Raw genomic sequence first — 26,356 nt, 5'->3', positions numbered from 1 at the left:
TGGTAATGCACCTCAATGTGCTTTGTGCGAGCATGAAAAACTGGGTTCCTCGCAACTGCCAATGCACTTTGACTGTCAGTGTAGATAGTGTTGGCAGTGTCCTGTCCAGCACCCAAATCAGCCATAAGGCGTCTGAGCTATACACACTCAATCGTAGATGTGAAGACTACCCTGTACTCAGCCTCACAACTCGAAGTGGCCACAATAGGTTGCTTCTTGCTCAACCATGATATACATGAACTGCCAAGCATGAAACAAAAACCACTTGTGAACACTCGCGTGTCAAAACAACCAGCCCAATCTGAGTCCGAAAAAGCATGTAAGTCTGGCGGCAATGATCCCCCCTTGGGATAAACAAGCCAAGGTGTAAAGTGCCACTAAGGTAGCGGAAAATCCTCTTGACAGCCTGCCAATGCTTAGACCCTGGGCTATGCATGCATCTGCTGACTTGTGAGACTACAAACTAAATATCTGGCCTCGTGTTGCATACATAAATGAGGCAACCAACAACAGTTTGGTAAAGAGTGACATCAGCACGATCGCCAGAATCATGTAGACTCAACTTCAAACCTGTTTCCATGGGAATGGCAATAGGTTTGCAATCCTCAAGTCCAAACTTACATAGCAATGTCTCAACTTCAAACCTGTTTCCATGGGAGTGGAAATAGGTTTGCAATCCTCAAGTCCAAACTTACATAGCAATGTCTCTATGTAACTTTTCTGACACAAGGCAATACCACCATCACACTGCTTCAACTGTATACCCAAGTAATGATGCAACAGCCCCAAATCTTTCATCTTGAAAGTAGCATTCAAATCAGCCTTAAATTCAGCAATATGTCTCTCATTTGGTCCAGTGATCAGCAAATCATCAACTTAAAGAACCACAATGAGAAGTACATCACCCTCACGCTTTACATACAATGTGCTTTCTGTTGGACTGTTACGAAAGCCTTGTTTAACCAAATGAGTGTCAGCTTTCTCATACCAAGCACAAGGAGATTGCTTCAACCCATACAAAGCCTTCTTACATTTGCACACTTTGGTCTCTTGTCCTTTTATGACAAAACCGCGAGGCTGCGTTACATAAACTTCCTCAAATATGTCACCATTCAAGAAAGCAGTAACAATGTTTGAATGATGTACATCCCAACCAAAATGAGCTGCCAATGCACATAGAAAACGCACAATAGTCATACGACAAGTGGGAGCAAAAGTCTCTTCATAATCTATGCCTTTTTGCTGTGCATAACCCTTTGCAAAGGGGACGAGCCTTATGGCGATCGATCTCACCATCCGGTTGCGTTTCAACTTGTAAACCCACTTCGTACCAATGGCCTTTTTGCCAGGAGGCAAATCACATAAATTCCATGTTTCATTTTCTATAAGTGCATCATATTCTGATTGCATGGCAGCCATCCAATTTTTTGAATTATGTGCTTCATCGAAAGACAGAGGCTCCTCAACATCATGTAAACTAGACACAGCCAAAGCATAACAATCTGATGCATAAGATGCATGGCGAGAGCCTAAACGAGTACGCCTAGACAAAGGTGCATCCAATTTACTATCACGCAAAGTGTGCACCAGCCATTTTGGCATACCTCTAGCCTGCTCATTTTCAGCCCTTTCGTCATCAAGTACATCATGCACATCTGCATCAGGAGTAGGCTGATCTGTAACATTTTCAGAAATCCCCATAGGTTGTACATTTGCCTCATTGGAAATTACATTCGTATTTCCACCACTGAAAAGAGGCAACAAAGTGTCATAAATGTCCTGTGAGCTTACATTACTATCTCTAGTATATGACAGGAAGGGCTGAACAGAATCTTCCATAAACACTACATCCCTTGAAACCAGAATACGTTTTGTTTGCCGATGATACAACCTGTAACCTTTTCTTTCAGCACTATAACCAACAAAATTACATTTGACAGCCTTATCATCCAACTTTTCTGCGCTGTGTTTGTGGCACCAAAGCATATGCCAAACAACCAAAAACACGCATGTGCTCAATAGAAGGCTTTCTATCATGCCATGCTTCATATGGAGTAATAGACTACAAAGCTTTCATACGACACCTATTAAGTACATAAGTGGCACACATGATGGCCTCAAGCCAAAAAGAATGCGGCAAAGCTTGACTTTTGACCATACATTGTGCCATTTCCGTAAGTGACCTGTTTTTCCTCTCATCAACACCATTTTGCTGAGGTGTATAAGGCACTGTACATAGGTGTTTTATCCCACGACTAGCCAGAAATGCATTAAATTCATGAGACATATACTCCCCCCCTCGATCGGAACGGAGGGTGCCCATAGTACTTTTCGAGACATTTTCAGCCATAGCCAGAAATTGTTTGAAGTACATAAAAACTTCGGACTTTGCTTTAAGTGGAAATACCCATGCATGCCTGGAGTAATCATCAATGAAAGTCACGAAGTACAGGTAATTGCCCAAGGAAGGAGTTTGCATGGGCCCACAAACATCACTATGCACAAGCTGCAACCTGCATGTGGCCCGAACTGAACCATCCTTTGGAAACTTAGAACACTACATCTTACCGAAAATACAGCCTTCACAAACATGTTTGACAGGTGCTTCAAGAGGCGGCAAAGAAGCAACCATATCAGATTTGTGCAAACGCAAACTGGCAAAATTTAGATGACCAAAACGTGCATGCCAAAGTTTTGCATCTGAAATAGCCCTTGAATCTGCACAACATTTGCAAAATTTTGTCCACACTTGTCATACAAAGTGAGCTTATACAACCCACGGCACAAAAGGCCAGATGCAACAATTTCATCACTAAAACTGAGATCATGAACTGTACATCTGTCATCCACAAATTTGACTACAAGTCCAAGTCTAGCAAGTGCGGATACAGACAAGAGATTCTTCTTAATCCCAGGCACATAAAGTGCATCAACAAGTGTGAAAGAACTGCCATTAGCAACAGTAAGCACAACCTTTCTAACTCCCTGAACTGGATAAGAGGTAGTGTTGGCACAAGTGACTGAATTCCCATGAGGGACAGACTCGAGAGAGGTAAACAATTCACGATGTGAGGTATTGTGCTTTGTAGCACCACTATCGAAATACCACACATGTGAATCTGCAGCAACTGACAAGCATGCATCATGGACGGCAGGATTGTAAGTGCACTTTGCGCTAAAAGCCCATTCTGCATCAACATCAGCATTACAGTCTCCTTTCACAGAAGACTCAACAATGGCTGCATTTGTAGTGGAACTAGCCTTTGCACTGGAACCACCCTCTTTCTTCTTAGCCTCTTTGGCCTTCAACTTAGGACATGACTTGATCAAGTGATCATTAGCTTTACAATAATGGCAACACATCTTCTTTTTTCCCTTATCACCAAAATTTCCAGATGAATTATTGCCAGTAAAAGCATTAGGAACAAAATTTTTGCCACTCGCAGCAGAACCATAAGAAGTGGCTACATTACTGTTACAACCCTTTCTTTGAGAAGCAATAAAAGCATGTTCAACTGCACGCTGCCTAGTCCTGTTTTTTCTAGAAAGTGACTCTTGCAACATCAATGTGCATAATGCATCAAACTTGAAAACTTCAGGATTTCCTTGGGTCATTAGTCTCCAAGTACTAGCACAAGTCTGGTAGGAATCTGGTAAGGCATCAAGAACAGTCTGCACAAGGGAAATGTCTGAAATGACTTCACCTGCAGAAATAAGTTGCTCATTGATATCCTTGACGCTAGCAAGGAAAGTGTCCATATCATCTTCCTCATGCATAATCTTCGACTTCAGCTCTTTACACAGCAAAGCAATTTTAGCCTCATTGCGGCTTGCATAAAGACCTGCTAGAATATCCCAAGCCTATTTTGCAGACTTTGCTGAACGGATGTGAGGAACAATGGTGCGCTTCACAAACAACACAATCAATGCATGAGCCTGCACATCCTTAACATCCCAACGAGCTTGTTCTACCGTAGACAAAACAACTCTAACAGCAGCAATCCTTGCAGCAAGACTTGCAACATCCTCAACATCGCCTACATCCTCAGAACCAGGACGTACATCAATGCCTGCACAATGTTCCAGACGCCCTTTACACAAGAACATGTTGCATCATATAAGCCCACATAGGGTAGTTATCCCCATCCAACCTGTCCTCAGCAACAAACATCTCGAACACATCTGTGTTGTTGTTGTCAGCCATGGTAAATGCTGCACCTGATGTGAAAACTGCCCGAAAATAGGAGAAATGGAGCGGGAACAACATGTGCTATATAGCACAAACCGTAGAAGACTATAAGACACATGTTATGCAGAAAACGGCACTGACAGAAATTCTGCACAAAATGACGAAATAGCCTGTGCAATACTGCCTGTAGTGGAAACGGAGGCCGAAATGAGCCCAAATCAAAAATCTGAGCAAACCAAGCTCTATGAACTTGCCCGAAATATTTGTCGACCTACGAATGCTCGCCAAAGCTCACTGAAATCGGAGAAAGTGAGCAGGCGTATACTAGAGCAGCTGGCGACTAAGCCCGGGTGGACGCAACCTACTCTGATACCAATTGTTGGAATTAGGGTTGCAGAGACACACACAACTTGGAGAAGACAAAGGAAGCTCAAGGCACGCAATAGAGAGTGTATTACTTAGTGTGCACTGGAAAGATAGATAGCCCTAGAGTGATGGGCGTATATACAATGCACGAGGGAAAAAAACCTCCTGAAGAGGGAAAAAACGCCCCAGCGGTCCTAGTGTGTTCACACACATCACTACCACATGTATATGGTAACAACTTCTGGATATTTGGGGTTGGGCTTGTAAGGTCAACCTTTGACTAGGTTAGCCCCTTTGACCAGAGGGATAGTGTGGATACCCAATTTTGTTGGGATTCCCTCCAAATATTTGTAAGACTAGGCTAAAACATCCTTCAAAAGAAAAGAGACTACCTGATCAAGAATGCAGGATGATCCCATAACCAATCGGCTAATAGGATAGGCTAAGGGTTGTCAGGGTGACCCAGGTTGACTTCCTTGGCTGGATCAGAAGGCGTGGCTGGTGAGGATGCATCAGAAGATGAAGACCATGCCGTCTCTTGGAGCTTTGAAACTATTGGGATGTAGGCCAAGTGGCTGTGGGAAACCAACCTTACTTTATTTCTCCCTAATCAATATAGGGAGAGAAAGTGAGAGAGTTGACTTACTCTCACACTTTTCTCTCCACTAACTCACTGTGCTATGCATCTTCTCCTTCTTCCCTAATTCTCCCTTACACATTTTCCCTTGCTAGTGCACTTACGCACCTACACACACACACATTCGAACGCACGTGCGCTCCACAATTGGTATCAGAGCTACGACGACAAACCGTGCGTGCAACTCGACCGTCTCGAAAGCGACGGAACTCGCTGGTAATGGCGGAGCTCGGAGCTCGTAATTGAGCTTGGCGGTGGCAACGGATCCGATACGGATCGGAGAGATCAGGCAGTTCCCGACTTCTCAAGGTGTGCAGCCCCTGTCCAGAGGAGGGAATCTTGAAGTGAATCACGGCATCTCCGTGGAAAACATGAAATCTGTAGAGCTAATTCCAAATCGAGATGCTGAAGTGAACCGAGCAAGCAGCGAGAATCTTGAGCTTGAAAGCTTGAAGGAAGCTTTGCCAAATCACACACACACACACAGCGCTGTGGTTTTTTTCTTGAAGCCTCTCAAGACACTGAAGTTGAGCTTAAGTCTTGAAGCAAATTGAGCAAGGAATCAAGTAAGGAAGCAAAGGGGGGAAACCTTTCAACAATGCTGTGGTTGGAGAGTGTACTTTTATTTGGAATTGTGTGTATGATGTTGTGTGATCCACACACACACACACTATGCAAACTAAAAAAGAGCACCAAATTGGGGGCATTTGTAGAGCAATCAGGCAATAGAATTTTGAAGCTCACGGGCCACAACAACTACAATCAGAGAAGGGGAGCTTGAGAATGTGTGTTGCTCGAACACACACACAGACATTGCTATCAAGCACCGAATGTAGAAAATCGAGCAACAATCTGCAAAGTGACGGATTTGAAGCGCTGAAATTGATTGCAGTAGAACTCAGCAAGTTTTTGACAAAGGTCAGAGTTTGCCAGAAAGCAAAAAAACAAGCATTTTATTTATTTATTTTTTTACGTGTGTGTGTAAAAGTCGCATCCCACCAAAGCCCCCCCCCCCCCCCCCCCCCCCCCCCCCCCCCCCGATTTCTAGAGCGCTCACACCTCAGCAGTTAGAGACAACTTGTGAAAGAGAGAGTGCGAGCATGAGCGAGTGAGAACTTGAGATAGAGAGCGAGCGAGCGAGCGAGCGAGAGAGAGAGAGCATGTTTTGGCGTGCGCTAACACACACACACAGGCGGCGAGTAAGCCCGACCATCACCCGGCATCGTTCCACATCTTCGATTTCTTCTCGACTTTGGATTTCAGCGACCCGACATCGTTTTCGACACCGTTCTGACTAGACCTCTATGGCTCGACATCGACTTTGAGCATAGGAGTCTATGGCTATTCGGCTAGCCACTCCCGTTCGACGACAGGAAACGACATTGACATCGGCGATCAGAGCCGTTTCGACACCGATTCTCATGTTTCGCCATTAACTCTCATTACTCCCATTACAGGCGGTTTTTTTTTACATCTAACCCGACACCAGTTTCACGCGGACGACATTTTCTTGCGATCGACATCTGTACTTGCCACACGCACAAGTGAGGTACCTCTACCATAGATGAGTGATACCCTCCATCTGCATCGAGCGCATGAGTGTGCTATACATCACGATTTTTGGCTACGATACCTTTGGCGGCTATTTGACTAGCGCATTTCCGCCCGACGAAGGAAATCGGCACAAAGTGACACCAACACATAGGTTACAGGTTCTACAGGGGGATTTTCAGCTAGTTTACACACAGACTCTCCAAGTTTCCAGACACAACACTTTCAGACGCGATTTAACAGTCTTTTTGATAGCAGTTTCTCTACGGACAGATATGTTGACAAATGTATTTTTTGTGTGAGCACATCTAGTGCTACTGAGCTCGTTTGAGAGCAGATATCCCCGCAGGGATCACTTTTATTGCATGCAGCAGTTCTTGGCGCCTGTTTGATCGCGGTTCACTCATGTACATTGAGTTGTGGACACTGTCCACTGCACTTCGTGTGGAGCCATTTTTGGCTATTTTGGCAGTGTTTCCTGGCCTCTCTGAGACTCGGACCGGAAGAGCCCTTTCTTAGACTATGGCTAGTCCATTTGTGTCTGCATTAGTCTTTGGAGGGTCGATAGCATGAGGTTTTCTTTGAGCTGGGGTATGCTCGAATGTTGAGACACCTTCTGTGATACGGAGTTCCCCTTTACGGTACCCTCACCGTAGGATATGTATCTGGATGGTTTTTTGTGCTTCTGACGCCGAGTTGGTGGTCACACAATAATGGTTTTGTGCAATAGATGCCCAGTTAGTGCACTTGGCACATTTATGTGTATTTTGAGTTGAGTTTTGACTCCTCATACAAAAGAGACTCTACCAGATTTCCTTTCCGCGAGTTCTGACTTTCATTGTTGGCACCTTTGAGCCTACTTCGGTTGAGATTTTACTCCCGAAACAAAGGTTACTCTGCCCAAAATTCTGCAGCTTCTCGCCATAGTTTGGCACCTCTCAAACCCTCTTGTCAGCAATGGCTTCTTCTTCAGAAAAGGAGGAGTATTTCATTTGCAAGTTCGATTGCATGAACTTCACCATGTGGAAAGAGCGCATGAAAGATGTTTTGACAAACAAAGGCCTATCAGTACCGTTGAAAGAGCGTGCAACAGATGATAACTATACACAAGCTCAGTGGGAGCTTTTGGATGCGAGAGCCATGGCTACTATACGTCTACATCTAGCCAAGTCAGTGTTCTTCACTATCATAGGGAAGACAACAACCAAGGAACTTTGGGATAGCTTATGTTCAACATGGGAGTGCAAAAGTGTATCCAACAAAGTTTTTCTCATGAAAAAGCTTATGAAGCTCAACATGAAAGAAGGTAGCACATTTCCTAATCACTTAAATGAGTTCAACTCCTTGTTCAGTCAGTTGACATCTCAGGGCTTTAAGGAGTTTGACAACGAACTCAAGTCTATATTCTTGTTATATTCTGTACTCAGTTTATGGGACATCTTTTGCACAACCATTACCAATTCGGCTCCGAATGACAAGTCAGTGTTCAATGACGTCACAAATGCGTTGCTCAAAAGGCCGTGACAAGAACAAATACAAAAGCAAAAGTCGAGAGCGAAATCCTCGTAGTCCTCGCAGACACAGAAACTCAAGTAGAGACCACAATGCCAGAACTGTCGAGTGTTACTTTACGTAAGGACATGGGTTCTACGAGAAAGGCCACAGACACGGCCAGACAGTGTGTAAGTCAGGAAGAGGGTATAAGATAGCACGGTTGGGTGGAGACTAGCACACGCATTATCACCGCCCTTTCACTGGTATCCGAGCTATTTTTGGGAAAGGGAAAAAGCAGGTTGCATGTACATGCGACGCATTGCTTCTCTCTCATGATCCACAGACAGTGACCTCTCCGTTGTGCAGCAAAAAGAAGGCAAGGGTTTCTGCGTGCAACGCATGACCAAGGCGAGCGACCAAGGCAAACTCGATTGGAAACTCTATGGCACGAGGCTCCGAAGGCTTTCATTGGTGCCTCCACGTGCATGAGAAGGCCCACTTAACCCTTGCATGAAGGAGGATTGAACCCATCCCATGAGGGTAAGAGGTCAACACTTTACCATCAAGCTATTGACCTTTATTGTGTATAAGAAGGAAAGATAGCTTATTTGTGTTGACAAGAAAGCTAGAAGGAAAGTGAAAGCTTCAACCTTCAAGGAAGTAGTTTTTTGGAGGAAGGCAAGTCTTTCTCCAAAAAGTCTTTTTTCCTCAAGGAGGTAGCTTCAAAGTGAACAAAACACTTTACAAAAACGACGAGTTTTTGTGAAGAATCCACGAAGGTGTTCTTATGACGAACGACCCTTGAAACGCTACAATTTCCGTAAGGCGAGGTTTGCATGCGACGCAAATCGCCAAGCATAAAAAACACAAAGACTTCAAGCTTTACAATTTACAAGTTGACTTTTTTTTTCTCTCTTTATATTAGTGTGTGTTTACCATGGCCAGTGAGGATATCCCACCTATGCATACTTTTGATTTTGAGCATGTAGATCAAAATCAGGGCAGCACGGGTGCTGCCAACACTAATATGCATGAGGATGATGATCTAGGAGATCATGGTCTTGTAGATATGGTTGCTTTCAAGACTTTGGAAAATCGCCAAAGCCTACTTGAACGCAACCTCTCTGCACTCAATGCAAATGTTACAAATCTTATTGAGCTACTTGTGAAATTTATGAATTCACAAACGGCTCAGGGAGCCACAAGGGGCACGGTTCAAGTAAACCAAGCTCGCACGACTCAAGCAGTCCAAGAGCAGAAGGTAGCAACGCATTGCTTAAGAATATCACCATTCTTGAGTTTCACGGGGAAGAGCGTGATCGCAACAAGGATGCGGTCAATACGTTGGGCAGGGGGAATGGGGAACACACCCGACACACACGCAATGGCCCCTATATAGCTTAGGGTATTCACAACACCCCTGTCCTCTCGAAAACACCTTCAAAACAAGCAACTCACACTAGCAGGACCTCGCCTGCACTTCGTTCAACACACACACGCTCTGCACAATCCTCCAACAACGATCACACTGATCTTGCCGCTTCTCGCTTTTCCACAACTCAACACCTCTCTCTCTTTCTCTTGACACACACAGGGGACCTGGGGGACGCACACGCTCACACACACCGGCACCACACACCTTGGAGACGAGCAAAGAAGAAAGGGGGGAAGAGGGAGAGACGACGCCAAAACCAGTAGTGAAAGCTTCTACTTCAAAAGAAACTGCATGTACAAACTCCGTGAATCGTGCTCAAGGCTATACCATGGCCATCGCCGCTTCATACAGAGGAACACACACCTACCTCGACAAACCGAATCTCTCGGCACAAACCTCAACGGGAAAATTCACCTTTGGCTTCTCTTCGATAGCAGTGTTTTCTCTTGGCAGCTCTCATTGGCTCCCTCTTTAACAGGGCACTCGTCCTCCCGAGCTATTTCATGACGATTTACCTTCTCACACGCCTTCCATCATCGACCATAGGAAGGCACCTTTTTTCTTCCTTCTCAATTCTCCTTGCTTGCCAAAAGAAAAGCCCTTCTGCCCTCTCTCGAAAACCCGCTGCCATCTTTTTTTCACTTCACCTCCTAGCTTCAATAAGGAAAGGAAAAAACTTTCTTTTTTAAGCCATAGCGCCGGCGCCACTATGCCTTGGCCTTCGACCTTTTTGTGTTCCTTTTTTTGCATTTTCCTTGGCCTCCCACTCTACCTTTTTGTGTTCCTTTTTTTGCATTTGAAGATCCACTTCACTACCTATAGTTAAGCCAACCTTTCTTTTTCTTTCTTTTTCCAACTCAAGCCAAGCTTCTTTCCTTTGAATTTGCAACCAAGGGTCTCTTAGCACTTGATTCGTATGTTGTCGTTGCTCCACATGCTCGAGTTTGCCGAACACCCCTCTCGTCAAGCTACCCACTGCTAGCTTCAAACCTCCATGCCCCTGACTCCGATCGGCCATCCGCAAGTTTTGGCTGACTCCCCACGGCACATGCAATTTTCCAAAACCTTGGTGAGCTAAAAAAGATCCTTGTCAGCATGCCTATCAACGCGTCCCTGTGAGCACATACCCGACCCCCGACAAATATTCCACAGGCCATAACTTGTCCGTCTGAGCTCCGAATGGCAATGTGAAAAGACCGGCATGCTTCCTAGCTCAAGCACTTCATGACTATCCATTCATATCACTTCAGACCACTTGTCCCTGCCTGCCCTGTCCGTCGTGGATCTGCAAAGCATTCTGAACCGGCATATCTTTCACACCGTGGCCCCGTTTGACAAGCCATCTGGATGGGCTCCTAAAGCATCTCAAAGACCACATTCTAGAACATTGACTCAACATTCCGGGCACCTTTACCTGCTATTTCACCTGGACCATTCTGGGATCTTTTTGGCCTAAAAAACCGCATTGAACATACACTTCCGCCACGACATGCTCTCCTAGGGCCTTCGTTCCTGCTGTAGCTCTTTGCCATGCGCTTGCTAGCACCCTTTGCACTGCCTAGCACACTTCCTAGCGTGAACCATCTTTGGTTGCACCAACGTTCTTACACAAATGGAGTATTATTCATAGGTTGAGACACACCCCGGATATAAAGATGGCTCTGGAAACAAGTCTATCTCTTAAAGGCAAGGCTTATAAGTGGTGGATGACATTTCCAATATATGCTCATCCTCTAAAGCGTCTTGGGCTACATTTCAAGCTTCTTTCTCCAAAGAGTTTTTGGACTCCAATGAAGAAGATAAGAATTGGTTAGCATGGGATGCATGCCGCATGTCTGGCCTCTCTCTCACACAGTACCTTTTGAAGTATTGGGAAATCATATTAAAACTAGAAGGTCTAAATGAATTCCAAAAGATACGAGGTCTTAATAGGGTCTTTACAAAGACTATCGTCTTCAAGTCAAAACCCAACATCCAAAAACTTTGGAAGAAGCCATCAATCATGCCCAAAGATATGATGATGACCAAGAGAGGAAGGGAAATGTTCCCTACTCTTAGAATAATTTTGATAAGAGCAATGTGGCTAAGAGCCAATGGCGAGATAGATCTCCCACACGTTCCAAGTGGAATAAGAGACAATCTAACCCTCCACGTCCACAAGAGGCTAAGAAGCTTAAGCAATCACGAGATACTCCACGTGGGGCTCTCAACACTGCTGATTTTGAGCATGCAAAGAAACACAATTTGTGTTTCAGATGTCTTTCAGACCAACATAACAAGAAGGATTGTCCTCTTTTGCAAGGCAAAGAAAAGGCCATGCACACGGTGCAACACCTCACATTAGATTCATCTCCTAAATATTGTGTTGTAGAGGTTCTTCATATGGAAGAGAAGCACAAGTGTTGTGTGCGTGCTTCTATGTGGCAGTCCCCACCTTTGGTCCCCATGAGTTGATTCGCATGCATGGTACTATAACGGACAACGTGTTTGTATTTTAGTGATGACGGTGCAACTCATAACTTCTTGAACTATAAGCTAGTCAAGAAATTGAAGCTTACACAGACTCCTTGCTCTCACAAGTATGTGGTAGAGCAGATGTCTGGGAATGATAAAGAATTATGGGACACGGTAGTTCAAGGGGTTGAGCTTATTGTTCAAGGTCATACGATGACCCTTGACTTTCAAGTTATGAACATGGACCATGCTGATGTAGTTTTAGGACGGGAGTGGCTGCATGGTTTAGGAAACACATTGCACGCTAGCTATGAACACAACTCCTTATCCTTTATGGCCAATGGTAAATATGTGCTTTTGCTTGGCGAGAAAAATATACCATTTGTACCTTTTATATGTACAACCGAGCTTTCTATTTTGCAAAAAGCAGATTTAATAAATGAAGTCTTTTTGTGTTACTACTTGTCTCCAAGTCTTGTGAATTCTCAAGAGCAAAGTGTTGTGAATTCTAGTAATGGTATGCAAAGTACAATGAATTCTAATTATAAGCAAAGTGCTAACAAATCTAACGAGCAAAGTGCTCTCAATTTTAATTCTATTGAGCAACATGCAACTGTTGTAAAACAAACATTACAGGAATTACAAGATTCTCCATTCCAACATAACTCTAGTTTATTTTCTCCTTTTGCGCGGCAAAATCTGAGTCACTTACTCATGGAGTATAGTGATGTATTCTCAAGTGATTTACCGCCGGGTTTACTCCCTACACGTGATGTGCAGCATGGCAGAGATGTCTTGCCAGCCAGTAAACTGGTGAATAAACCACCTTATCGTATGAGTGCTAAAGAAGCCAAGGAGGTTGAGAGTCAGTTGGCTGACTACCTTGCCCGTGGTTTCATTAGACCTAGCACTTTGCCTTGGGCATCACCAATTCTATTGGTAAAAAAGAAGATGGTACTATGTGCATGTGCATAGATTATCACGGATTAAATGCCATAACCATCAAGAACAAGTATCCTCTGCCCCGAGTGGATGAGTTTCTTGATCAACTCCATGGGGCAAGATACTATACAAAGATTGATCTTCGTTCAAGATACCACCAGGTGCGTATCCTTTTGCAAGATATCTTTAAAACTGCCTTTAGACACGGTTCGGGCATTTTGAATTTTTGGTTATGCCTTTTGGTTTAACCAATGCTCTAGCACATTTATGACACTCATGGATAGTGTCTTACGTCCCTATCTTGGAAATTTTGTTGTGATTTTCCTTGATGACATTCTCATTTACAGTAAGACTGAAGATGAACACATAGAACACTTATGCTTAGTGTTCGAACAGCTACGAGATCACGCTCTGTATGCTAAGCAAAGCAAGTGTGATTTCTTTAAAATAGAGATACATTACCTCGATCATGTGATCTTTTATTCTGGCATCAAGATGTACACTGACAAGGTCGCTGCCATTCTTTAATGCCACGTCCCAACACGGTTGAGGAGCTTCAGATATTCTTAGGCATGGTTGGATTTTATCGACGGTATATCTGTGATTATGCCAAAATCGTTGTTCCTATGACTGATCAACTTAAAGAAAAAGGTAAGACCTTTTCTTGGGAAGAAGCTTAAAAACGCAGTTTTGAACAGCTCAAGGTAGCTATAGCCATTGCTCCCATCCTAGCAATCGTTGACCCACTTAAGTCGTTTGTGGTAGAGACTGATGCTAGTGATAAAGCAATTGGTGTGGTACTTCTTCAGGAGGGAAGACCTATAGCCTCTGAAAGTAAAAAGTTAGATAGAGCTCAACAAAATTATTCTGTCTATGAGAGAGAGCTCTATGCCATAATTCACGCTTTATGAAAGTGGCGACACTATTTATATGGTGCCGAGTTTGAAGTAGTTTTTGACCATGAGAGTATCAAATGGTTTACTACTTAAACGGACTTGAAGGGCCGTAAAGCAAGATGGGAAAAAATCCTTCAAGATTACGATTGTAAGCTATGATGTCACAAGGGGCGATATAATGTAGTAGCGGATGCACTAAGTCGGTTGCCTCAGATTAATTCACTTGCTGTCAGGAAAATAAAGAGTGGATTTTTGGAGTCGTTATGTGGCAAGTGTGCACAAAATCAATCATACATTAAAGTGTGGAGTGCAGTTTTAAAAAGGGATCCCTCACACTCACATGTCTTTGTACAACCAGATCAACATGTCTCTGCTCGTACAGATAAAAACTCCAACACAGAGAGCTCCACCCCTACTCAAGAAGAGCTTAAACGATGGAATAATTTTTCCATTGATGATGGCTACTTACTCCATAAGGGTAGAGTATGTGTGCCAAAGGACTCAGACACTAGGCACCAAATCTTATTTGAGTGTCACGATAGTCCAAGTGCTGGTCATCCAAGCGTTCATAAGACCTATGCCTTAGTTCGACGATAATTTTATTGGCCAGGCTTACATCATGATGTTCAAAAGTATATACTAAACTGCCAACAGTGCCAAGTTAATAAGGTAGAGCGCCTCAAGGTAGGCGGCCTTTTACATCCTTTAGACATCCCACAAGGTAAGTGCAAGAGTATCTCTATGGATTTTGTATAGAGTACCTACTACAAATCGTGGCCATGATGCCATATGGGTAATTGTAGACCGTCTCACAAAGATGGGTCGATTCATTCCCACTAAGACTATGATTAAGACACCGGAATTAGCACGGCTATTTGTAGAGCATATATATAGACTCTACGATCTTCCAGCTAGTATCATTAGACTTCTAGAGAGCTGTATTTCAAAAGTTGGAAACTAAACTTAATCTAAGTACGGCTGATCATCCAGAAATAGATGGTCAAACCAAAAGAGTTAATCAAGTGCTAGAGGATATACTATGAGCGCACGTTACCGAGAAGCAAACCAATTGGGAAGATTACTTACCTATATTGGAATTTTCTTATAATAGTTCAAAGCATGTGACTATAGGGTTTAGTCCATTTATGGTTTTATATGGATTTCAACGTAGATCACCCGTTACGGTGGGGTTGGCTAAGGAGAAGATACAACAAGCAAAGGATTTTCTCCAAGACGATTTTGACATGCTTCGAGTTTCTAGAGAGAATGTTAGCAAGCTCAAGATTGATATATGAAGTACGTATATGAGCATCATCGTCTTGCTGCTTTCAAAGAAGGAGACAAGGTTTTCCTCAAGGTTCCAGAGCATTCAGAAATTCTGAAGACAGGAAAAATTACTAAACTTTCACCACGCTATAGTGGACTGTTTATCATTCTCAAACATATAGGTCGAGTGGCCTATAAGTTAGCTCTTCCAGAGCACTCACGAGTTTATCTTGTTTTTCATGTTAGCCGTTTATGAAAACAGCTAGGACAGAATAATAATGTCATTGACTGGTGAGTTAGTTGACCTTATCAAATCACCAAGCATCCCTCATGAGTTCGAAAAGATTTTGGATTCTCATGAGCTTTGCACCAGACATCATGTCAGATGACAGGTGTTGGTAAAATGGCTAGAGACCTGACAAAGGTTCTACATGGGAGAACGTCTCCGGACTTAAGAAACGTTTTCTTACGTTCGTTTTCGAGGACGAACATGATTCTCCAAGGGGGGGGGGGGGTAATGTAAGGATATGGGTCCTACGGGCAAGGCCATCGGCACAGCCGAACAATGTGTAAGCTAGGGAGAGGTTATAAGATAGCACAGTTGGGTGCAGATTAGCACACGCATTACCACCGCCTTTTCAGTTATTATGGCCATAAGAAGGGCCATTACAAAAAGGATTGTCGCAGTTTCCTAAGAGATCAAAAAAACATGGAAAAAGAAAACTCCGGCAAAGGCAAAAGGACAGTAAAGATTGTAGAGCTCAATGTGGTTGAATCTCCCATACCTACCACTGCAGTAGAGGATGCTCCTTCTCCAGTGATGAAATTATGCCAATAGAGATTCATGCAAAGGTGACAACAGATCCCTCATATGTTCTCATTTTCACTTCAGATGTCACTCTAGATGCTTTGGTTGCACCAGATGAAGGTTATGCACAAAATTGGATTCTTGATTCTGGTGCGAGTTTTCATGTCACACCGCATAGAGAGTGGTTTTCCTCTTATGCATCCATGCATGCCATAGTCAAGCTTGGTGATTCCTATGAGCTTGACATTATTGGCATTGGTGATGTGAAACTTTAGATGCATATGGCACTACTTTTGTGTTGCAGAATGTTTGACATGTGCCAAGCTTACAAAGAGCTTGCTTTCTATAGGGCAATTGGATGATCTTGGCTACACTACAGTTTGTGGTAATCGTTCTTGGATGACCTACAAGAACAACCTTGTCATGATGAAAGGTCATAAAAATGGATCCTTGTACTCTATGTTTGTTTCGAGTGTCGATGAACATTCTATCTATGTTGCCAAGCTGCCGTTGACAGGAAAAATGGTAGAGCAAGATACTGCCTCTCAATAGCTCGCCTACATCATCAAGCATTCAAATAGATAGTAGAGCTCAAGCCTTTTTATCACCCTAAGGCTCTCTTTGGCACCACCTGGCTGTAAGTGAGGGCACTTGAGTCTAGAGAGAACTTGAGAGTGTGTGTCCCCATGAGTATATACGCCTTCAAGCTTGTAAACTTGCACACACATGATATCCACAAGCTTTGGTACCCTTTGTACATAGCATACTCACACACATATATGGTGGCAAACAAACGGATACGAGAGCAAGAAAGAGATGGAGAATATTCACTTAAACACCAAAAATATAGAAATCATGATGACGCAATCAGATTAACTTTATTTAGAGAGTGTACAATGATGGTTACTTTTGGACAAAAACCTCCTCCTGTTGCATTGCTCCCGTGCCTTCTTGTATGCTCGCCAATGAAAAACCTCAAGCCAATACCTCTTCTCTGCTACAGGAGGCCTCAATCAGCATGCAATGCCCCTCCTTCCTCTATTCACTTGAGTGGACCCCTCTCCTTTTTGTAATAAGCTGCCCTCTCTTTCCGGCTAACTTTTGCAATGTGTCTTGGAAAACGCCCCCCTGAGCATGACGACCCCTTCTCTCTTGACCTTGCAAATGCCCCTTAATGGCTCCTAATCCACAACCTTATGCCCTCCACAAGCCTTGGCACAATTCCTCTTCCTGCCCTCTTATTTCTCCGAGCCACCTCTTTGGCCTTTCCTCTAGTTTGCGCCAGCTTGAGCTAATTGAGAGTTGGGTGAGGTCTGGAGACTTTGTCCCCCTAGTTAGCAGTCAGGACTCGTTCGCTCTCTTCTTTGCTTAACTCCCCACCCTCTCACTCTTGTTTGCTCAGCTGTAGGAGGGCATGCTCTGTCTCTCCCTTTGCAGTCAAATCCACCCGGCCTTTGGCCGTCAGCTTTCGGCTTCCCAATCACCAGCTCGACGCCCCTTCGACCTGAGCTGCTCCCCCCCCATTTACTTCTCTGGCCTTCTCTGGTACGAGCTTCAAGAGCCCCTTCTCTACCTGCTCGCCCATCCTCCGCATGCCCTCTCTGGCACTACTTTTCCTTGGCGGCGACTCCACGTGATGGCCATCTTGTTGACTATTGCAAACAAATAAAAAAGACGCATTATTTGCTTACAGAGTCAGTAGTGCCCCTTTTGAGTGTTCAAGACTCGAGCTTCCATGAGCTACCTCTGCTTGTTGCTCCACCACTCTCTTGCATTGATAACATCCGATCTCTCGTGGTAGCTTATTTTTAGCTTACATTTCACCCACTTCTTTTGACTACTTGGTGTCCGGGTTTGCCTTGCATGATGACCAAATTCAAGCTTTAAAATCCGTCGATCCTCGATCAAACCGGTGCCAATGAGCTCAAGTTTTTAAGGTTCCACCTAGATGTGCCTCAAAGCAACTTTCATACTTGCATCAACATTACAGAAGTGGCCGACCCTGGGATTGCCTTGCTCTCAAATGCACTCCCTGAGAATAATCTCAAATCACTCATCTTTGCCCAACCCTCTAGTTGAGAATTCATGCTCAACTTTAACGTTATCAAATGGGAAGTTGTAGACCATAGCCAAGAGCACACATAAAAATTGGCATTGCTCAGCAGTGTACAAGCAACCATAGCACACTCAAAAATGGAAAAAGCAAGCACACCATATATACATGGGCTGGTAAACTTCAAACCAAAAAAATCCTATCATAGTTTGCCAACCCCCCTAGTCTGCTAGAGCATTCATGCTCAACAACAACACTAGTAGATGCTCATTCCACCTGGATCCCACACAAAACAACCTTGCATTCCATACATCAAAAGCTTAATCAAGATTCCACCTAGCTCCCAAGGAAAACCTATAGAGATGCCATGCACCAACCTTACACCAACAAAACCATCAATTACTTTGCCATAGACCTGCATGTGCCCTCAAAAGGCACTGAAAAGCATACATCCCTGCAAAGAGGCATCCCAAGCCCTTAAACACATTGGAGACATCTGCTCAAGCATCATCTTTCCATGAAGCACCCATAATGTTCTCAAGAGGCATTTCTTCATCAAGAAGACGATAAAAAAAAATCACAAGTTACATCTTTCGGCATGCCAATATCAAAGGAAGAAGAGAGGGATACAGCATCACCTGCTTCAGGCATGAGGCTATAAAAAAAACTCATATCATCAACTGCAACATCAAACAAACCCTCAATTTGTACCACTTCTTCACATACATTTTCCTCATCACCAAAACTCATAACCTCTTCAACTGAAGCATTCTCACTCTTCCTTGCCACCAGTTGCACATACATCTCATGGGAGATAAGGGCTTGCCCTCCCTCTTGCTGTGAGTTGAGATCCAAAGCATCCTCATACACAACATTATACATATTTTCCAAAAAAGTCAAACTATTTGCCTCCTCATGCATAACCTCCATGTCATTTCCACCTGATGATAGGTCACAAGTGCTCTCTATCTCACTATCACTCTCTTCAAACCCAGATTTGAATTCCAAGGCTATCAAACTTTGATGAATTGCCTCCTTGTCTTTAAGCTCGGCAAGGATTAAAGAACTTAACTCATCATCAAAGCTTTCCCCACCATCACTACATGAAGATGTTTCTTTGTCGCTCTCGTAACCCTCATCATCAACTGTAACCATTCAATTACGCATATCAAAACCAAACCAATGATGGGGGAAGCATACCTGAGATGCCGAGGTCTCCAAGCTCTCCCAGTATAGTGCGTGAAGTTCTCTCGAAGACTCGAGAGTTGAGAACCATTATCAATGGTACAAAAAAACTTTGGAGGATTATAAAAAGCTAGAAAAAGATCCCTTCTCATGCTTTGCCAACTCCATTGTTCATCCTCGGACAGCATGGAATAAAGGGAAGGGGAAAGGAAAAGTGGGTTTGATCTTGCTTCAAGAAAAACTGATTACAACCTTCAGCACACCATGGCCATGGCTATTCCCAAAAAAACCCTTTCACTACACAGGCACAACCCTCTTTGCAGGAGGCTCCCAAAATGCTCTTTCGCTGCTTGCCGAACACTTCTTTTGCGACAAGTTCTTCAACTGCTCTCGCCTTTCCACATTCGCCCACCCGAAGAGGCACCTTGGCGATTCTTTTTATTTTCTCTCCTTCTCAAGCCGCTATGATGTGCTCCACAACTTCTTCAATGACTTCCCGCATGTCGCTTTGACCATCACTTGCACGGGTTGCTTCCTCTTGGTAGCCTTCGTTGGCTCTTTCCTCTACAAAGTGCTCACTTTTTTGAGCCGCTTCACCGACAAACTGTGCCAGCTTCTACCGTCGATCGCGAACGCACGAAGCTTTTTTTCCTTTTCTTTTCTCAATTCTCCTTCCTTGCCAAATGAAAAAAACTCCAGCTCGAAAAACGCTGCTCCCTCTTCCTTCTTTCCTTTCCCCCCTTTTTCAAAACTTGCTAAATCAATTCCCAGCAGTGGCACCGGGTGCTAGCAGTGGCACCGGGTGCTATTGTGCCTTGGGCTCTCCCTCTACCTTTTATTTCCTTTAGCCTTTGAGTTTCCCTTTTGTTTTTTCCCCCAAACTCCAGCCATCCTTTTCTCTATTAATGCCACCTTGGAGCCACCTCTTGTTTTTTCCCCGAAACTCCAGCCATCCTTTTCTCTATTAATGCCACCTTTGAGCCACCTCCTTCTTTTTCGAAGCTTGCTCCACTAAAGTGTTAAACCAACCTTTGCCTTTTGAATTTACACCCAAATAGTTTTTTTGCATTCGTTTCCCACGTGGTCGGCGACTCCACTTACTCGGGTTTGCCAAGCATTCATTTCGTCAAACCACCTCGAAACCTCGTGCTACCTACTCCAAATCTTGAGAGATTTGTCGTGTTTCGACCATTTGATGCCCTTGAAAAGTATATTAAAAAAATGAGAGAATCCACCTGACGATCCCTTTCCACCATTCTTGTATGTCAGCTTGAAATAGGTCCATCTCGATGTCCATGGCTCCGATCAGCGAGTCACCAATTTTGGCTAACTTCCCACATCGCTTGCTATTTTCCAGAATCTTTGTGAGCTCTAAAAACATGCTTGTCAGCGTGTCTACCACCACGGCCCAGTGAGCACATACCCGACCCCCTGCAAATATTCCACAGGCCATAACTTGCCCGTATGAGCTCTGAATGGAAAACCGAAAAGACTGGCATGCTCCACAACTCGAGCTTGACATCCATATCCACTGATCCTAGTTTTTGCCACCCATATGTACCTACCCTGCTTGTCGGGGATCTGCAAAGCATTCCATCTTTGGACAATCATAACTTCCACACCGGGACTCTGTTTGAGGAACCGTCTGGACCAACTTGCAGAGCATCTTGAAGACCATATTCTCGGGCATCAAATCAGTATCTCGAGCACCTTCACATGTCACCCCCACTGGACCATTTTGGGGTCTTTTTGACCAAAAAAACCGCATTAGATATACACTTCCACTATCATTTTCCTACACAGATCCTCCACATTGGCCTTGGCCCTTTTTCCTGTACCTGCTAGTACCCATAGCTTCGCATGGATCGTGTTCCTACACAAACCAACTTTGGCTGCACCAACGGTATAGATTCTTTGTCTCCCCAATATGATTCCACTTCTAGATTCATTTGAGATCCAATCTCAAATTCCTCTATTGGTGGAAGAGACACTCCTCTTGCATCACCAGTTTGGTTTACTCATCTACTTAGCTCACTTGCTTCATTGGCCTCTCTGACTTGTTTCCATAATTCATCTTCTTTACGGCTGTCAGGTATAGTTATGTGAAATCCCTCGTACGAGCTATTTGTGGTATTCAACACTTGGCTCTAATGTGGGGTTCTTGAGCTTTGTCCATGCTCATGACTAGAATCTAGATCTTTTCGTTCTTGGATTGGTGGGATTACTGGTGTAGGTGGGACAAGGATGACACTCTCAGGTTTACCAACTTGTGGTTCTAGTGAAGCTTGGGTTGTTTGAATCATTTTCTTGCACATTTCAAGCCTGTCCTTTTCTAGTTCTGCATATGGATATGTTATCCATCGGTGTACTTGGGTTTGGTTGTTCTTGAGTCGTGTTTCATACGCTTTTAGGAGGGCTTCTAATGGCTCATTAACCTTTTCTACCAATATCGATCCTCTCAAACTAGTAGTTTCTGGCTCACTTTCCATGGATGGTTCTTTTAGAGGTGGGAAATCTGTGTAAGAGAAGGTGCAACCATTTCCTCATGTTGTCTTATCTTCTCTTCAGCTTGGGTAAGCTTCTCAGCTAGGATTTCTTCTCTCGTTCCTTGTGTGCTTTCATCCTAGTCTTTCTAGATTTTCAGCTATTCCATTTGCTCTTGGTTTTTTGATTAGGTGCATCGATCTTTAGCTCACTCATCTCTCTACTCGTGTCAGTTTCCATTTTCTCTGTCTCTGGCTTCTTCTCAACTTCCTTTTGAGCTACGCACTACTTGAACTGGTACGACATTTTCATTTTTTGAGCTACTGGGTTGCAAACAATTCCTCAGAAATTTGTTGTGACCTTGATGACTCGGTTTGGATTTTTTGGACAGTTGGGGATAAAGTGAATGAAACACTATCAAGACAATAGGCATTCACTTGGGTGATCTCCGTTTGAGGACATTGTTTGACCAAGTGGTTGTCACGGCTTTTGTGACAATCGATCTCCAATTGAGGAGCTTCTTCTTGCATTTCCTCTTGGTTGTAAACAGGCTTTGACCCTGCTAGGCCTCTATTCACAATGACCCGCAATGTCCTTTCGTCCATCTCATACCTTCTTTCTTCAGGTCGAAACATAGGTTGTAGCTATTACTAGCGCTTGTTTGTTAGATGTTTCTATCATCGGTGTGTACCTCATGTCTATAGGCATTCTAGCATCGCGTAGTAGAGGTTCTTGTCCTAAGACAAGCTGTGACCTTGAAACTCCTACTGGTCCTGGTGCATTTTTCATAGTGTATCTTGGTGGAGAAGGTGCTACTGGAATAGGTTGTACATACCTTTGGTTATAGTAACACCCTTCCATTGTATGGTTTGTCCATTTGATTGGAGGAGCAAGTCTCTGAGCTAATCCTTCTATAAGTTGCATTTTCTCACTAGATACCTCTGGCTTTAATGTGGGTTGGATTCTTGGTGAATCACTCCTCTGAGAAGACGTGTCACTCTCACTCTCTGTATCACATCTTCTGAATGTTTTGCCCTGATTTGGATAGGAGTAAGTTATATGGGGTGGTGATGATACATATGGTCCTGTTGTGACCATAGTTCCACCTCTATAAAAGTCATGTTGATTAGGAAAATTCACTTGAGGAGACATGTCTGTCATCTCTATGATCATTTCGTCTCTTGTTATCACTCTAGAAGGGAATCCAGGTGGCTCCCTTTTTGGTATTCTTGTAGGAATTCTCGTGGTTGGTGGAGATATCTATGGTCCTTCATTGATGAATGTCCACCTCTATAAAAGTCATGTTCTATGGGTTGCATTTGGATACAGCCATGGTGGCAATGTAGCTGGGCTTATATCAAGATGTGAATAGATTGGCATTTCAATGCTTCTAACTTGTCTTGCCATACCTCTGGTCATATCTACAAGAGTATTGGTAGATTGGCTTTCCATCCTAATGATCTTAGCTTTCTTAATGTCAGGCCCACTCAATACTCTCAAGATAGTCCTTAGTAAGTACCTTTGGCCCTTTGACAGGTCCCTAAAAGTCAAGAATTTGTGACTCTTTTGGTCTCTAGAAACTAGTTCTGGGTACCCTAAAAGTTTGGATTTAGGTGTGTCCTATTGCCTGCAAGCTCCTCTCTTGGCTATACCTGACTCAATTTGGAGTTGTCTATCAAAAGTTACAGCAATTTTGGTGAACTGCACTTGAAACAGCACTCAAAATAGTTTCAAGATCAAGGATTTTTTCTTGTATCTTGACCAAATGTGACCCAAATTTGTTGAAACTTGGTCACTTGGCTTACTTTACAATGCTTAACTTCTAGAAGCTCAATTTGAGTTTTCACCTCCAAATTAGGGCTAGAGACATCATATGCGTATGCTGTCTACTGGCTAAAATTTGCTCCAAACTTTAACTGTAGACTCTCCTTGACGTACTCTAACCACTCCAAGTTTCAGTTTGTGATTCTGACACTTTTAGATAGGTTTATCAGTCCTTTTTCTATTTGTTAGCCTGCAACCTCCCGGGAAGGTTTACTAAGACAGAAGTGATCCAAATTGAATGAAACTTGGTCTCTAGGCTTATTTTATGCTAGCAAACACTTTTGTGAGCTCAGATGTAATTGTTGACCTCTAATTTTGCACTTGAGACATCATACACGTATAAAGTCTTTTGTGTCAAAATGAAGTGACTTTTGTTCCAGTGATTCCTTATCACTCAACCAACTCTCAACAACTTTCATAATTCAATTTGGACATTTTTTGAGCAAGTTATGATCAATACAAGCGTGAATCTGTCCAAATATGTCTTCTGGCCTTTACAAGCTCAAATGAGATCCAAATTCAATGAAATTTTGGCTAGGGACTTCTTTTATGCTCTACGACACTGAGGTATACTCAAATGTCTATTTTGACCCACATCTAGCATATGCGACATCATACGCGTATGATGTCTACTTGCTCATATTTCACTGATATTTCTCCCAAGGTACTCCTTTATGCATACAACAAGAATATGTGATTATAGCAAATTTTGGATGTCAAAATTGCTCAAAATCAACTCTTTTTCACCTTTACAATCTTGTATCTGCAAAGTCTCTGCAGATGGAAAAGTATGTGTCCAAATGAGCTGAAATTTTGCAAGCAAGCTTAACACATCATTTCCCAACCCCCTATGTGGTCAAAAGAAAAATTTATCTTTCAGATCTGGCCTTGAGACATCGTACGCGTATAATGTCTATGTGCTCAGATTTTGACAAAATTTGGTATGTGAGCTTGTCTTGTGGTGCTTAACACCCTAGTATGCTCAGATTTCAATTTTGGTCTTTAAAAGGGCCCTTAGGTGTATGATGTATAACTTGTCAAAATGAAGTGAATTTCACTCCAGAGGTTCCTCACTACATTGGAAACCCACAGCAAGTGAATTTTGACATTTTTTGTGCAAGTTATGGTCAATACAAGCATTCACTTGCCTAGATGCGTCTTATGGTCTTTGAAGCTCAAAAGTGCTTCAAATTTGATGAAATTTGGCCCATATGCTTCCTAAATGCTGTAGATCACAAGGGTACACTTAGATGTAACTTTTGACCTCAGATCTGGCCTCTAAGACAGTATACGCGTATAAAGTCTTTTGCTCAGATTTTAGTTATGTTTCTACCGGAGGTGCCCCTTAGTGTGGGAACAAGAATATGTTCTCACAGTAAATTTTGGATGTCAAATTTGCACAAAATCATCAATTTAGGATTAAATCCCCTGAAAGAGTAAAATCTCTTGAACTCTCAATCTATAAGCCCAAATGAAATGAAATTTGGTGGGTGTGCTCAACATAACATGCAGAAGATGGGTATAATCTCAAAAGTTCAAAATTGCTGTCAGAATCACCCCTCAAACATCATACATGTATGATGTCTGCTGCTAATGAATTTGTGGACAAAATTCATTCACAAGCATCCCAAGCCTCTAGCATTGGTTTTCAAGCACTTATACCAATTTTACTGCAAAAATGTGCTCAAAATCTCAAGTTTCTCTTTTTTCCGTTTCAGACACTCCGTCTTTTGCCTTTTGGGTGTCAAGGGTTGATCAAAACTTTAGTTTCAGTGTATACTTAGGGTAAATCCCCCTTCTGAACACTCTGGTGCAGTCAAAATTTTTAAATTTGGTCTCCAGATTGTTAGGAAGTATGACGTAGCTAAGTAGATAATTGAGTAGATTACTTAATGGAGAGAGATAATTTTCACACACAAGAGATTATAGAGTAGAGAGGAAGAGAGAGTACACACGATATACGTGGTTCACCCAATGTGGGCTACGTCCACGTGAAAGCAGTCACTCAATGGATTTAGTACTTCCAAACAAGAAGTAGATTACAAAGGAATTATACCCTTTTGGAGCTCTTGCCTTGCTTCACTCTCGCCACCTCACATCAACTTCACAGTGCACCACTATGCTTCACAATCCGTTTTTGTGTGTAGAAGATGCCTTCTTTTATAGGCCAAAAGGGCTACCCTCTCTCATGAGAGAGCCATATGTAGCCGCCTTTGTGTAGACAAGTCCAAATCGGACCCCCCAATCCGCCCATGTGTGGCCGTCCCTTAGAAGACAAGTCCTCCTTTGAAATCGGCCACCGGCTATTGAATTTAGCCATCGGCCATTGACTTCCAACCACCGGCCACCGGCCATCTAGCCAACCGGCCAACCGGTCGGTCATTTTCCAATCACTTTTCGGCTGCCGTCCGGCCATAATATTCCGACGAAAAGGGAGATTGGCCGTGAAAATTTTGGTTTTTGGCGAGCCATTTGTCTTCACGCATGATAGTTTCTCCTCATAACAGGCGCCTTACAAATGTGCATTTTTAATATAGAAAATTACAAGGAGTAAATCAGGCTCCACACTGAACAATCTCCCACTTGGAGACTGATCTCCACATTAAACCTGTGAGTGCTTTCCATCCTACCTTCTTATTCTTGAATGCCGATTGAAAATGAGCAAAAGCTCAACTTCTCCATGTTGACCACCTTTGTAAACATGTTTGTAGGATTTTCACTTGTATGCACCTTTCTTAGATTTAGCTATCCCTCTTCCAAAAGAGTACGTAA

The 26,356-nt window shown here is 43.3% G+C and overlaps 1 long non-coding RNA gene and 1 pseudogene across 1 annotated transcript in view; both read right to left on the bottom strand.

Moving 5' to 3' along the window:
• The window catches only part of LOC147457621 (uncharacterized), a 42,638-nt gene extending 24,770 nt beyond the window's left edge, over positions 1-17,868 (bottom strand). The window contains exon 1 of the long non-coding RNA XR_015188114.1: positions 16,946-17,868. This is a non-coding gene — a long non-coding RNA (uncharacterized LOC147457621). The remainder of the gene's footprint in view (positions 1-16,945) is intronic.
• An 807-nt stretch (positions 17,869-18,675) lies between these two features.
• Positions 18,676-22,933, bottom strand: LOC147457620 (uncharacterized; annotated as a pseudogene).
• Positions 22,934-26,356: the final 3,423 nt, after the last annotated feature.

The sequence above is a fragment of the Adiantum capillus-veneris genome, chromosome 5, assembly GCF_014529385.1.
Source record: "Adiantum capillus-veneris isolate H3 chromosome 5, ASM1452938v2, whole genome shotgun sequence".
Lineage (NCBI taxonomy): Eukaryota > Viridiplantae > Streptophyta > Polypodiopsida > Polypodiales > Pteridaceae > Adiantum > Adiantum capillus-veneris.
This window is presented reverse-complemented; position numbering and strand designations above follow the sequence as displayed.